The following is a 13,085-nucleotide window of genomic DNA, read 5'->3' as shown; positions in this document are numbered from 1 at the left end:
GGTTGCGTGCACATCATCTCCATTTTTTGGGGCTCCTGTGCGTAGCGTGACCCGTCATCTTTCCCCAGGGGTTACATTCAGCCTTGCTAGAGCACTAGGGTACAATTACCATCTGGTACCCAACCCCTTTGACCCCCAATTGCCCAGGACAATAGTTTACAGCCACTCCCATTCGCACATTAACATCAGTGCCATGGCTGGGAGGCGAGGATTCCGTAAGGGTGGCAAAGGTGGAAGAGCCACAAGTGGTGGCCGTGGTGGATCCGGTAGGGGACGTGGTCGTTACTTGCAGGGTGAGCCTGTCCCCCCATGTGTGGAGGACCAGTCAAGGGCACCCATAATTCCCCCCCCTCCCGTTGAGGCTGATGTGGCTGACACCATCCATGCTCAGCCCTTGTTGGACCAGCCCATTGTGGCACCAGACCTGGCTGACTCCATGGCTGACTTCCAGGTCAGCAGGCCTATGACACGTGCGCTGGTGCACGTTGATGTCATCATGCCACGTGCATCTGGGGCAGCAAGGTCATCTGCTGCCCCAAGTAGGCAGGACGGAGAGGCTGCAGGGACAGCTGCGGCTCCATCCACCCCAGCTCTCACACACCCAGCCTGGACAGTGTCGGTCCTAGTCCATCCTGCTGACATTCCCCCTGACACCATTACACTTGAGCCAATGCCTGCACCAACTCACATGCTGAGTGTGCAATCCCACACTCCTGATACAGAGTCCACCAGGGCTCCTGCCCCTAGTGTCCAGAGCGGCGCAGGACACTCATGATCACCACCACCTTCCAAGCGGAAGAGGAAGAGTGCTCGTCCGGCACAAGCTGATGCCCCAGACACGGCTACACAGTCCGGCCCGTCGAGGAAGCCCAGCTTCACGGATGACGAACTGAATGCACTTGTCGAGTATGTGTCCGCACATGATAACGAGATGGTCATTGTTGCAGGATCCAAGACCATGCCTGCACAACGCCAGGCACACTGGCAGACCGTTGCGGACATCGTAAGTGCCCTTGGAATCGTGAGGCGCACAGCCAATGATTGCTATAAGCGCTGGAATGACCTAAAGCGCAGGGCAAAGAGTAAGCTGCCCTCAAGTCATGCCGCAACTCTGGTGACTGGAGGTGGGTCTCCAGTAGTAGACATGGAACTCACTCCATATGAGTCAGTCGCTGGGACCTACGTCACGGAGGAACAGATCCAAGGCGTGGGAGATCTGCCTGATTACGAGGCATTGTCCGGTGAGTGCACATGCATGTGTGTGTCATCCATGTGCATGGTGTGTGTGTGAGGGCTTCTGTTTGTGTGCCAGGTGAGAGTGTGTGCGCCTGAGTCGTATGGGTCAGCCATGTGCTTCATGCAATACATCCTGCGCAGCTGCATTTGGCCATAGCAGTATCCCTTCTGCCAACGGTAGACATCTAGCCCAACTGCACGCCTGTTGCCCTTGAAGTGTCACCTTGCCACAACATTGTTGCTTATTTTTCACTGTTCATTCAGGCAGATTGTTTGCATTCCACCACTTTTACTAGGCATTTCGCAGTCCTCTAGTCACATGTCTGACATGGCTATGGTAAAGTGGAGTGACTTTGTTACCTGGATATCATTTGTTTACACATGTCCCTGTGCAATTGGACCATTTTGGACTGGCAGCTCCAGGTGAAAAATCTGACCTGTTTGAATTAGAAAAGCTATTACATGCGGGAACTGGACTGAATAAATAGGTGCTGCCCTCCTCTCCATCTTCACTCAATAGCAATGGTACATGCCATCTGTGTGATGGCATGTGTGTTTCACCTGGCAATCACAGGCCAATGTGTGATGCCACTGCCAGGCAGCATGCAGAAAATGTGTTCATCTTCTTTTTTTTTTTTTTTTTTTAATTTGTTTTGGCACAAGCCTTTACAAAATAATAAATTTGCATATGCATTTCATTATTATCCACCAACCCTGCCAATTGTTCCTAATTTTTGCTGGATCAAAGTTTACAAATACTTCTACTTTATTTTATTATATTAGATTATCAAACCACTTTCTATTATGACCTGGGTTGATGCAAACATCAATGCAGCGTTAGTGCCCGAGATGATTCTATCCCAGAGGAAGTCTGTAACTATGTCTTCCTCCCTTCGCACGAGATCTCTAAAAAGTCTAAATCGTAGTGGCCATGTGCCTTCACAATCCATTAGAACATGTCTTAACGTTTGTTTGGCAGGGTTTCCACAGACTGAGCATAGTTTTTTTGCCATGTCCCCTTGGTTGCGTTTTACCAGAACAGCCCCACAATGGACAAGGTTCAGTCTCATTCTGAGGAAGTCTGAGCGCAGTTTCCTATTAGGGGACTTCAGGAGATATCGGGAGAGACACCCGAGTTTCTTTTCTCCTTTCAGGAAAGTGTTTTGCATTGGGTCCTCTCTTACTTTTTCTACCGTTTTAATCCAGTCACATTGTTCGAGTCTTCTTTTTACTTTAAGTGGATTTAGGACCAAGATCTCTTCATTTAGATCTACTGCATCCAGTCTTTCCATCGTTTTCTCTTCTAATGAGGCGAGGATGGTTGATCTCTTTAGTAGTGCTTCATGTCTAAGATCTCCATACATTGTCGAGTCTTTACTTGTTATTATTTCTCGATATAATGAGATGAGCTTCCAGTCTGCCATACAGTTCAATGATTTTAGACCTAGTTCAAATCTCAGACTTTTTAAGGAGGCACAATTTGGGAGGCCCAGAGCTTTTTTCCATAAATGGCCCTCAAAATTGTCCCAATTTGTAAACCAGAGATCCGGCTTTGCTTCTAAGCCATATAGGATGACTGGGACCACTTTGGCTAGATAAAACTTCACCAATGGGAGGATGGAGAACTTGCAAAATGTATAATTTAGCTTAATCATTTGTGATGTAAATTGTTTACCTTTCGCCATGATTTCGTTTTCTGCTTTGTATATTGCTGGATGGGCATGGATGTTATATCCCAGGTATTTTATAGTTTCAACGGTTCTTATCCGTTCTCCTCCCATGTTCCAGTTTCTACATTTTGTTTTTGATAGTGGATGTTTGAAGATCAAAATGTTTGATTTGGCTCGGTTAACTGTCAATTTATTTAGTTCCACATACTCATTCATTTTATCTAGTAGATGCTGTAAACCGATCAGTGTTCTGTCGAGGAGAATTATATCGTCCGCATACGCAAACCAACAGATCTTCCTCCCATTTAACGTTGGGCTTAACAAAGCAGATGATTGTAAAAAAGGGCCCATATCTGCCAAGAACAGGTTGAAGAATAGGGGCGCTCCCAGGCAGCCTTGTCTTACCCCTCTATTCACTTCAACCAGTCTTGAAAGATGTCCCCTTGCATCAAGCCGTATTCTCAAATTAGTATCTTTATATAGTTCCACTAGAATTGATAATAGTGGTTCTGGCATTCCCCATTTTCGGAGTTTCTCCCAAAGTAGCACTCGTTCTACCTGATCAAATGCTTTGGACAGGTCTATCCAGGCTCCGTACATTGTTTGTTTTTTTCCCCCTCTTTTTTGTTCGTTTAGGATGTTTAGGATCAGGCCATTAATGGATGTTGAATGGCCTTTGCGGAATCCTGTCTGATAGCGTGACAAAATATTGGACTCTTCAACCCATTTCATGATGTGATTTAGTAGGAGTTTCATGAAGATTTTACTTTCAATGTCCAACAATGCTATTGGTCTGTAGTTACTTGCTACTCTCCGATCCCCAGTTTTAAAAAAGGGTACTATGAGAGCCGTTTTCCAGGATGCTGGAAATGTTCGTTGTTTTAATATTTCCTTAAAAAGAGTGGATAAAAGCTTTGACCACAGCACTGGTTTATTTCTCAATGCCTGGTAAGTCAGGCCATTTAGTCCCGAAGCTTTAGATGTCGAGGAGTTGGCTATGATTTCAAGTATATCCTCCTCCTTAAAGTTAAGTTGCCAGTGGATATCTGTTTTGTTTCTGAATTCGCAGTTGATTTTGCTCTTGAATGTTTCTGTCAGATATCTCACCCAACTATCTTCTGACACTAGATTACATAATGATTGTGTCTGCTCCCCTTCGAATTTGTTCAATATTTCCCAGAAGTTCTTACTGTTTCTTTCTCTAAGGGTGGTAAGTATATGCTCGCCATCTGTTTGCATCCGAAGGGCTTTATGCAAGATTGACCATGATTTATAATTTGCTTTTTGGTTTCTTATCTCAGTTTTCATTTTTCCAAATGAGTATCCTGCTCTTTTTATATCTCTTAGAGCTTTTCTATGCTCTCTTTTTTTTCTTTGTGTGAGTTCATCGAAGGCATGAAGATGTTTCTGTTTGGTTTCTCCCGCTAAATATTTGGGCATTAGAGTTGCCCATAGAAAATTGGTAAATCGTTCTGGGTCACATTGTGTTTTCCAAAAGTGTTCAGGGAGCCCTTTAAGTTTTCCATTTAGTTTGATTCCCCCATCTTTGTATTTTACAACTCTAAGTTTTCCTTTTTTACCTTCTAGCAGCTGAAGTTCTCTTTCAGCCTCTGTTATTATAATATTTTCAAATGACAGCTCCAATCTATTGTGATCACTGCCTAGCTCCTGTTTTATTTTTAGAGTAGAGGGCAAAGCATGTAGGGTTTTTGAAACAAAAATATAGTCTATGGCGGAGGATGTATTCCCTCTTCTCCAGGTTGTGTATGGTTCTTGGTCGCCCTCTAGTGTACACATTACCATGTGAAGATCCCATTCATCCATAAATTCCTGCCACTTTTTCCCTTGACTGATTTTCCCATTAGACATTCGATCTAAGCATTCTTTTTGAGGATATAGGCAGTTTGAATTAAAGTCTCCTGCCATCACGATTTTACAAGCGGCTAAGGTTGTTTTTAGTAGTTCGAATAGTGATGCTAGGTTTTCTAAGAAGCAGTTTAGTTTCGATGTTGCAGGGTTCCAGTAAATATTTACAAAGACCCAAGTTGTAATAGTTTCTTGTAATTTTACTTCGGCTCTACATGCTTGGATACCCTGGGGATTTTTCCATATTTCTGTAACATTTTTAAAAACTTGATTTTTTAGTGCTATCAATAGGCCTCCCGAGGGACGTCCTAGTGGTTTTTGCGCAGCTGATAGACAGTAAACTGTGTATCCTTCAATATTTAGTGGGTTTACCAGCCAGGTTTCTTGTAATAGAACTACATCTCCCTGGCTGAATAGATATGATCGTGTTTCTTTGCCTCTAATGACACTAGAGCCCCTTGTATTCCAACTAAAGATATTTACATTGTTCCTTCTAAAGTCGTTGTGTGCCCAGGCCCAGTTTCTGTAATACTTCTGTCAGTATTTCTGGGAGGAGCAAAAGAGTGTTGTCCTTTTCTTTGAAATCTTTTTCTGAATTTCCTTTCTTTATGAGAATCGCCTCATTTTGAGGTATTTTTCCTTTGATTGAGTGTACAGGGTTGTGTTGTTTACTCATAACGTCGCTTTCCCTGTCATTGCATGAGACCTCTAGCCCGTAGGATTCTAATTCAACTGAGTTTTGTAGAATGTCATTTTTTGCATTCTTAGAGGACAGGAGAAGTTCAACCAAAAATGGATCAGTTGACAGTGGGAATTTCACGCTCTCTATGTCTTTAGATTTGAAGGAGTGAAGATTTGCAGTTTTTTGTATTATGTCTAAAATCACTCCCCGATTCAAGGCTTTGTGGCGTCCATGGTTTGATCGTAGTCTCAACCAAACCCTTTGGATTTTATTTTCCAACAATGTATTTTGGATTGGTTGATCACATGTTACAGAGGAGTGTTGGGACCCTACTTTGTTTTCCTCGTGTTGTGTAAGAATGTCAAGCCTAACGAATTTTCCTTCTCCATTTTGAGTTTTGTCATCGTTTACTTCGGGTATGTTTTTTCCCATCGTATTTGTTAAGGCCGATGACTTAGAAGGAATTGAACTAAATTCCTTGATGGCCACTTGCTTCTTTGATAAGAAAATTGGGGCAATTTTCATGTTTTCATATTGATCTATGGCAATGGTTTTGCCACCAGCTTTATTTTTTCCAAGCTGGAGGTTTTTTTTTAATGAAGATAGGAGCCCATTTTACTGCTTTTGCTGTGGTCTCTTTTTGGTGTTGTGCATCTAGGTTATTTTTTACTGGTAGTTTCTCCAGGTTTAGTTGCTGTTTCAATTCCTTTTCAGCCTCTGCGATTTTCTTTTTTAGGTTATCCTTTTGCCCTATCTCCTCCTCTGTTTGCAAACCAATACTTGCTTTTGTTATTAAGGCTATGTCATCCAATTGTTTTTCTTCAATCGTTTTGGTTTTTGCAGAAACTTCAGTCCTACATTTCTGATTCACCTTTTCAGTATTTTATTTTTTTTTTGTTTTTGTGCCGTTGTAAGGGGCTTTAGGATCTTCTATAGTGCTTTCTTGTTCTCCACTGTATCCAGTTGATCGCATTTGTTCTTGTGCGTTTCCTTTCTCTTTTCTGTTTTTGTTATAATTTATTCCTTTATTATGTTTCCTTTTTCCTCTAGGTTGTATAGATTTGGATCTCTCTCTCTTTGCAAGGCGATTCCTCCTTTTTCTTCTCCCTCTTGATGTTTGTTCTCCTCGTTCTTGCCATTCTTGCGTTTGTCCCGTTTGAATGATTTTTTGATTTTCACATTCTTTTTTTTTTGTGTGTTTTTTCCAACATCTGCGTCTTCCTCTAGTACCGTTGCGAGTCTTAGAAATTCTTCCATTATGGAGTCTGAAAGTGGCGAATCATCAAGTGAATATTCCTGGATTTTTTGTGGAGTTTTTCCTTTTTGGGTTGGGAACGAATGTCCTTTCAAAGTTGATAGAACCTCTTGTAGCAGTCTATTGTTTTGTTTTCCGGTTTCATTTTTTTCTTTCAATGATTGCTGGATGGATGAGATATCGAGTCCTTGCTTTACAGTCTCGAGGTTTAAGGCCTGAATTTGGGTACTCAATTTTGTGTTAATAGCATTCCCCAAACCCACTAAAGTGGAATCGCAAAGTGTTATTTCTTTTGTCATTTCTAGCAATGTCCCATTTTGCGATTGAACCTCTCCTTTTAACATCTCAAAGACTGAGACCAATGAGCTAAGAACAAAATTCAAGGCTTTCAATGTATCTGCATTTACGTTTGTTTGTGCTTTCTCATCGTTTTTTGTGTCTGTTTTCCTTTGTCCCTGAGAAAGCTGTGTAACATTTGTTGTTGGCTGTAAGTTTTCAGGCATTGGGGAAGGCACCTTGTCCTCCTCCTGGCATATGGGGCCTTCTTTTTCCAGATTTGTTGATATCGCGTGTATTTCTGTGCTGGAAGTGGGGGTTTGTGGAATCCTTAGGTCTTCCCAAAGAATGAGTGATTCACCTTCAATGTCACTATGGCTTTTATGTCGCTTTTTCCCAAAAAAAATTTCTATTTTACTTTGCATCCTTTTAGTTGTGATGGTATATTCCAACCCCCGCTTCCAATTTTGCAATATAGCAACATGTAGGTTTTTCTCTGTTGGACTTTTTACTGGTGTGCTATGGATTTCTTCAGCATGTACCAGAACTTGGATTTGCAACGGGGTGTTTAAATTTGCGTTCTCCTGAGCATGTTGAATAGTTGGTTTGCTTGCTACATCGTTTTGATTTAAATAAGATCCATCCCCTGCCCCTTCCATTTCTTTTGTACTGCGGAGTCTCATTCAACTTATTGTTTAGTTGATAGACAGTCTGTAATGTATATATTGTTTATCAAAGTAGAGTTCAAGGAGAGTATGTCAAAAAATATTTCAAAAAACTTAACTAGATTGTAGACTTTCTGCGAACAGAGGCGCTTGCTGCCAAGGATTTTTATATCTTGATAATATATCAGTTACACCTTGTCGGAGATCAAAAATGTCTGTTTGTTGCGAAACCTGTTTTGCGATCCTGACGTGATCAAAGGAAGTAGTATCCCGCAGTTTCACGTAGGATCTTGGGTGTATTATATTAATAAAGTTATATGGTGTGGGTCCTTACCTCAATACCACCTCCTCTGATGCTAGGTAAAACAGGTTCCGTCTCAGTTCCGATGTTGAGTTGGTAGACTGCGCCACCCTCGCGCAACAGCCGCACAACAGCCAGCACCCTTGACCCCGCCGGGCTTAACGCCGCAAGGGTGGTTGACTCTGTGCTTTGTAGCTGGTAAGGTCACGTGATGAGTCACGTGTGCTGCCCGGGTCCCGCCTCCTCCAGGAAGCGACCTCACGCAAGCAAAAGCACCTGGGTGGCTCGCAGTTTCTGCAGAATGCAGAATAAATAAACGTTCGTTTTTAACAAAGTGAAAGCAGGTTTTCAGGCAGCAGCATTCGCCGCTCGGCTGGTTGACTCTGTGCTTTGTAGCTGGTAAGGTCACGTGATGAGTCACGTGTGCTGCCCGGGTCCCGCCTCCTCCAGGAAGCGACCTCACGCAAGCAAAAGCACCTGGATGGCTCGCAGTTTCTGCAGAATGCAGAATAAATAAACATTCGTTTTTAACAAAGTGAAAGCAGGTTTTCAGACAGCAGCATTCGCCGCTCGGCTGGTTGACTCTGTGCTTTGTAGCTGGTAAGGTCACGTGATGAGTCACGTGTGCTGCCCGGGTCCCGCCTCCTCCAGGAAGCGACCTCACGCAAGCAAAAGCACCTGGATGGCTCGCAGTTTCTGCAGAATGCAGAATAAATAAATGTTCGTTTTTAACAAAGTGAAAGCAGGTTTTCAGGCAGCAGCATGTGTTCATCTTCCATCTTGGTGTCATCAGTGTGTGCCATTTGCCTGCCCTTCATATGCAGTGAGGGTGCATGCATGGGAGTGTTTTAGTCATGTGGGACATGTGTCAATCAAGTACTGGTTCTCTTGCTTCTCACCCCTCATTGTGTGCCATGGTGCTAATGCCTGTTTCCATTTCTTTGTTTTTATGTCTTTGCAGGGGAAGACGCACCTGATACTGCTGGGGTTGTGGAGATGGTGCAGACCCAGGAGGGGTCCGAGGGCCGACCAACCACCAGTGAGGGACGTGGTGTGGTGGTGGGTGAGAACCCACAAGTGCTGCAGGTCGTGCTCTCAAGGGGTGTCTCTGGCTGCACCTCCCCCGAGCTGTACTCAGGTGTTGATTCGGATGATGAGACCTACGTGCCGTCGCAGGTGAGTGTTCCAGGGAGGGATTCTGTTCTGTCCCACCCACCTGCACCAGGGTCAGAACCCTCAATGGGGATGTCAGTGTTGGCAGCTACGCCTTTGGTGGTTACGGATGCAGGGTCACACTCCGCGACATCTGATCCTGTTCCTGGGCCAGCAGATCAGAGGGGGAATGCAGTCCTGCAGCCTCAGGCAGTGCCGGCACAGCAAGGCGCAGTTTGCCTTGCCCCAGACAGGTGTGGTGCCCGCCGACGTGGTGGCCGTACACCACCTGGCAATACCGCATGGGAGCAATCCATTTACGGTATGGCAACCCAACAGGCAGCATCATCCGAGATGATGGCTCAGGCCATGGATAGGGTGGCCACTTCCATTGTCCCCCCTGAAAGGCTGATGGAGCGACTACAGCAGGCAACCGACTCCATCTGCCAGTCACACAGGGAGGACATGTTGGCGTCCAACAGGGACAGGCGGGCGGCACTGGCGACTCTGCAGGAGGCCATCTCCATAGAGTCCCAGGGCCACAGGGAAGCCCTGAGGCAGGAGCTCCTTCACCTCAGGACGACTCTTGTTGAGCTTGAGGCTTCAACACACCAAAGGACAGAACAGCAGCTGGAGCGTCTCACCCGTACGCTCTCAGCTGAGATGCAGGCAACGAGGGCGGAGGTCCGGGCATCCCGTGAGTTGTTGCATGGGGACCTACGCACACTCATCCTCCAGAACGAGACCTACCACACCCGCATGCTTGCAGCCATGGAGGAGCAGACTAGGGCCTTGCGTGGGCTGCCTCCCATAGTGCAATCACCTCCGGACGCAGCTGCACAGGGTGATAATAGCGACAGCAGTGATACTCCCACAATAGGGTAGCCGTGTGGGCCATGAGCCCATGGAGGTGTTTTTTTTCCCAGGATCCACACAGGTGGGTTTTGGTGTGCACCCTGTCCTCGGACCTCCTGGGTGGCCTCCCCAACCTCCCCGGGCCCATCAATGGCCATTTTTGATTTTTTTTATTTTTATTTTCATTTTTATTTTTATTTTTATTTTTATTTTTAATTTTATTTTTCCCAATTTTTTTGGGACAATTTGTTGCCTTCCGTGGTTCCTGTGGGCATACGCTGCATTGTGGCTGGGCACATGCAGGCTTGTCATGTATTTGGTTCAGATGCTTGGGTTTGAGTCACACACACCCCTCCTGCTTCCCGTTTCCATGGGCTTGCAAAGGGTGTGCCCAAGTGACATTGACGTACATGGTGACATTGGACTCCCACTACATGTGTGGGTAGTCTAGTCAATACTGTGTATACATTCCTAGTGTATATTGCTGTTGTGTTGTACACTGCATGTTGCATTGATGTGTAACTCATCATCTGTGTCTACCTCCCAATTTGCAGGTCCCTTCCTCATGTCTACACAAGGCCCTCTAGTTTGGAGATGGGGTCCATGTTGGCAGCAGTGCACCTACTACTCTACATGGCGCCAACACTGCACAGTTGGTAGTGGTGGGAGTGCAAGCATTTCCAGGTGGTGAGACTACTAAATTATTACATTTGTGATGTCATGTTAATGGTAGTACCTGCTCAAGTTTGTTGTTGGTCCTGCATTACTGTGAGCATTTCAGGTGTTGCAAGTTTCAATTAGGGACACTGTACATTGTGACACTAGTGTCATGTTGTGGGGATTACTTTGTTTACATGCAAATAGCATGACATGGCACGGTGTATCGTGTGGCGGTGCTGGGGATGGGTTGGCTGACATGGCACTGTCCTCTTGTTGCATTTTGCAAGTGGGTATTCATTTTAGCTGCTTGAATGTGTTTCTTCACAAAACTGCATTGGTGGTGTCTGTGTGGGTAGGGATGCACACATTGTTACACTTCCAGGTGAACAATCTCAGGCTGATATGGTTTTCACGGTTGATTCTCCAGACATTCAGGATCAGTGTCAGGTTGAGTCATCATTGATTGTCAGATGGAATGTGCCAGGGCAGTGTGCACTCCACAGGGGTGTGATTTCTATGTGAAGTAATTAGCCACTAGCTGTGTACGGGCTGCCTCCCCCCGTGCCCTTTCCCCTCCCATGCGCAGCGGCTGTGCATGTGGTTGGGGATGTGGGGCCACCACCATGTCCACTGCCAGGCCCCGGCGTGTTGCAACGTTGTGCAGGACACATGCTGCCACTATGATCCTGCACACTACTGGGGGAGCGTACAACAGCTGCCCGCCAGAACGGTCAAGGGAGCGAAAGCGTGACTTTAGCACTCCGAATGTACGCTCCACTATGCCCCGGGTTGTAATGTGGGCTGTGTTATATCTTACCTGGGGTGGCGTGGTGGGGTTCCGAATTGACGTCATCATGTGGGGGCTGAGAGGGTAGGCACTGTCCCCTGTGGAGGTGGTGATTGGTATCATTGGTGGGGTTGTGACCTTGCTCAGTATCTGACATGCATGCATGTGCAGTGGCATCCATACTCACCAAGCAGCCATGTATCGCCATGCCGCCCAGCTTCTAGGTCCCGGCTTAGGGTGGACATTCGGTAAATGAAGCTGTCGTGGGTGGACCCGGGATAGTTGGCATATACTGAGGTGATGATTCCCTTGGCATTACATACTACCTGCACGTTGATGGAATGCCAGTGCTTGCGGTTCCTATAGATGTGCTCTGATGCCCTGGGGGGACGTAGAGCCACATGGGTGCAGTCGATGGCACCTAGCACTTTGGGGAATCGTGCCACACCGTAAAAATCCAGGGCGGCAGCATGCCTTTCTGCAGGTGTTCTGGGCAGGTATATGTGCCTGCGGACTGATGGGCGTGCAGTGATGATGTTCAAGACCTGGTGTAGGCAGCGTGACTGGGTGGCCTGTGATACCCCACCCACTATGGCACTTGTCCGCTGAAATGATCCAGTGGCTAAGAAGTGCAGTACATTGAGGACCTTCTCCAGGGGGCTGAGTGCTTGGGAGCACAGGGTGGGTGATGTGAGGTCATCCTCCCACTCACTCACCAGGTCCAGTATTATGTGTGGTGGAAACCTGTACCTCCCATACACCTGGTCATCAGGCATCCCGAAAAGGCTGGTTCTGGGTGGGAATATTCTGGCCCTGACTATCCTCCTCCTCCTCCTTTGGTAGCCTACGCCCACTGCTGCTAGGAACGGTATGTTCATCCTGGGTCTGAGCTTGTTATTTTGTTAGTGCGCAAATTTATGCGTTGCGCGTGTTGTAGGCGAGCGTGTGACCCGCGCACCCCTGAAATCCAGTACCCAGTCCAATAGCGTGTGGAAATTCCCGCGCACCCCGGGATACAGGTGCGCTGACGTAATTGCGTGTGTAAGTGCCCGCGCACCCCTGATATACACGTACATAGGCCAATAGCGTGTACGCGCACTTTTGTCCAATTACACGCGATGACACTCTGACGTGCTGTCCAATTACACGCGATGACACTCTGACGTGCAGTCTTTCCACGTGTGCTCTGTCATCACGTGCTGTGTGGGAAACACCCGTGCGGGTCACGTCACAGACGCGCTTACGCGCTGAGGGCCTTTGGTCCAATAGAATCGCGTATGCGTGCTGACGCGCTTACGTGCTAAGGGCCTTTCCTCGAATTTCACGCTGACATGCCGGATTTTCACGTGCCAAATCACGCCGTATCAAGCTGGCCATGCGAAAACACACGGAAGACCACGCTCCTGCCCAGAAGGCCGAACTACTGCCCCCCAGAGCCCCGAGCACGCTCCCACCTGCCATCTGCTGCTGCCTGACTGCCTGCTGCCCACGTGCACTGCCATTTGCTGCCTGCACATCAGCCAGGGGTGCTGTTGCTGTGACCACCCCTGCTGGAACCGAAGACTCCCGACTCGGATTCCATCGCTCCACAGCCCAGCCCCAGGACCCAGTTGCCCACCCACTCCTGCCTCTGGGGTTGTCATGTCGGGGCAAACACCATCTGTGACCACTGACAACCCC

This window comes from Ambystoma mexicanum, chromosome 14 (genome assembly GCF_040938575.1).
Source record: "Ambystoma mexicanum isolate Mex_15411 chromosome 14, UKY_AmexF1_1, whole genome shotgun sequence".
In the NCBI taxonomy this organism is placed as follows: domain Eukaryota; kingdom Metazoa; phylum Chordata; class Amphibia; order Caudata; family Ambystomatidae; genus Ambystoma; species Ambystoma mexicanum.
The sequence above is the reverse complement of the archived record's forward strand: the minus strand, read 5'-3'. Positions refer to the sequence as shown.